The 2,885-nt window shown below is 25.1% G+C and overlaps 1 long non-coding RNA gene across 1 annotated transcript; it reads right to left on the bottom strand.

The window, feature by feature from the left end:
* Window positions 1-1,611: 1,611 nt before the first annotated feature.
* Window positions 1,612-2,263, bottom strand: LOC126848010 (uncharacterized). The gene is made up of 3 exons (XR_007687191.1): window positions 2,160-2,263; window positions 1,942-1,965; window positions 1,612-1,646 (listed from the first exon to the last, which is right to left on the bottom strand). It is a non-coding gene; the product is annotated as an uncharacterized LOC126848010 (long non-coding RNA).
* Window positions 2,264-2,885: the final 622 nt, after the last annotated feature.

The following is a 2,885-nucleotide window of genomic DNA, read 5'->3' on the forward strand; positions in this document are numbered from 1 at the left end:
CTGTTAAGAGGGTTACTATTCTAATTCCAGTAGAAGAATATTAACACATATCATGTGGTTTTAACTTATATAGTGTTAGAGAAAGGGTTCGATGAAAGCACGGGAAAAATAAGGACAATGATAAGAAAAAGAACTGACTTAATGGTATACAAAAATAATAATTAAATAATAAAAGACAATAAGGAATGTTTACATTAGGTAACTACTAACTCTACTGTTCATACCTACTACAAGAGGAACACTTTTTGACTTCTTATCAGCACCTATAATCCAATAAATTATACATATCAAATTAATGTTTCCTTACTTTAATTGACATAATAGTATTTAGAAAAATAACAATTTAATGAGTTTAAATCTGAATCATGGTTTATACGATTTTTCAGCACTCTGGTGTAGCTTTTACATAAAATAAATAAATCTTTATTTTGTAGACTTATCTGGTTTAGTATCATTTTCATCTACCATTTTTTTAAATATTAACAATTTTTAAATCTTTTGTTAAATCTGTTGTGAAACCAATCAAATTATTGTTTTTCTAACTTTAAATGAATGAAAAAATCTTTAATTTTCTGTTATATAATATTGTTTTCAACAATGTAGAGTAATATTTAAAGAATTAAATTTATTTTCATAAATTTCTTAAAATAAATGTAACAAGCTATTAATTAGTTTTCTCTGAGGTAGTCAAATTATCCATTATTGCTTCAATAACTGTAGTAAGGACTAATACTGGCTGCTTGTTTAGAAATATTGTCATTTTAAAATGGTATACATATAAATAAGCACGGAGAGTAATAAAAACAGATATGTATATATATGGCCAAAACCGCAAAATATGAACGATCTTTCAGGCCCCGTGAAATATTTTGAAATTTACCATGCATGTCTGTTTTAATGAAAAGAATATTTTCAATTTTGTATTTTCAATTATTTTAGCCATAATCGTGTAAAGTATTTTAAGTTTTTTTTGTTTACTTTGTATTTATCATTCTTGTATAGTATCTACTGCCATAAATATAAAACTATTAAAAAAAGGTGTCTTATGTAAAATTATCTAAGCTTTCTGAAAGAATATAGATTTTTTTTTTGAGAAACAGAATGTTAATAATTGAGTTTATAATTTTAATAAAAACAAAAAAGTACATTAACTTTAAATATAATTATTTCAACTATTTTGATAACTGTGATTTTTTTTTCAATTGCACTATGCAGCTTTCTAAAAAATATGAGAAAATTTCTCAAATATTGGGCAACACGGAAAAATTAAACTCTTTAGATTATAAACTTAATTAAATGACAATCTGTTACTCGAAAAAATCCATTATTTTCCATAAGAAACTAATTTTTAACAAATATTTCTTTTTTCCGAAGATACTATAAAAAAATGATTAAAAAAAAGAGTAAAGGAAAAAACTAAAAATATGAAAGCCAATTTATATGATAAGAACCAGAATAAAAGAAAAATAATTGATTTACTGTCGAAAAACATTCTTATTGTCGGAACACACATAGAGGTTGAATTTGGAAAAGTACCGCGGGGGAGTGCTCCAAAAGGTCGATCGTACTTGGTGTTTTGACCCATTTATTTTTAAGAAACAACGTAAATTTACTTAGCAACTTTTTTGTGTCCTCATTTTTCTCACCTAACCAACAGATAACACAAATAAAATAACTGTTAACAAACAAAATATTTACATAATATTGTATAGCAAAATACAGTCAAGTACATATCCTTATTTACACGTATTATTACTTTCCTGGACGCAGTTTTTCATAATAAAATTATTAATTTTATCAAATATTTTGTTTAATTTTGGTACCGTGTAAATACTCCAAAAACATAATATGTACAATAAATGTAATCTTTAAGAGTACTGTTTTCTACTTCTAGATCTATATTATCCAATAAACTAGCTGTATATAATTTATAAAACATACTTGGATATGGTCGACCTTGTGTGACTAAAATATATAAACAACAAAATTAGGTTTTAATATAAGTTCATACTCGGGTATATAATTTTGAAATTTCTTCATGAAATTAACTTCTTTCAATACAATTTGTCATTTAAGTAGAAACCAAACATGATACAACTATGGTAATTATAGTGTTGAACCTGAGAATGTAATTGTAAAAAACTATAAATTATAATTACCTAATGCTAATTCCATCATAATAAAAAATACAAATAAAATAGTAGATTTTTTCATATTGTACTAATGAATTCTTGTTATTCTGAAAAAAACTTCTACGATAGACAACCTTAAAATGTACAGAGAAAAATGTAAATGTACATAACATACATTTTTTAGCAAGATTTACACTATGTGTAGTAACAGATTTATTAAAGTATGACGCAAACGGTCATGTTATTCGTAAAAAACAAAACAATACATGTTTCCAAAAAACCTGTGAGATGGAGCAAACCTTACGTTAGCAATAAACATTTTCGGTTAACGTTAAAAAATAATAATTTCCCTATATTTAAAATATTCCAATGAAACACATATAATCGGTGTATTTCTCATAATTCATTTTTAAAACTGCATACATTGATTAATATATTTTACTGATATATACTATTGTAACACACACTCTAACAGTCTCTGTTTATTGAAGTTTTAAGTTCAGGGTAGAAAGAATTAGGGTGGAGTGAAGTATTATTTTTATCTGAGCGTATTTTCTAACCACAGTTTCCCTCCCATCCTAACTTTTAAACTTTTATAACTTTAAAATGTATTATCCAAAATTGTTTAGTCGACCAGTCAACATTTTTAGTATATTAATTCCAATTCAAAAATTAAAGAAATGTATGCGTAACCATTTAAGTTTTAAAAGTTTTTATCAACGAAATTAAGTAGGTAGGGGGTAAACACAAATT

The sequence above is a fragment of the Adelges cooleyi genome, unplaced genomic scaffold (genome assembly GCF_023614345.1).
Source record: "Adelges cooleyi isolate 19-005CV unplaced genomic scaffold, UGA_ACOO_1.1 ACOO_flye_CR_arks_rails_tigmint_CR_PRNA_142, whole genome shotgun sequence".
NCBI lineage: Eukaryota > Metazoa > Arthropoda > Insecta > Hemiptera > Adelgidae > Adelges > Adelges cooleyi.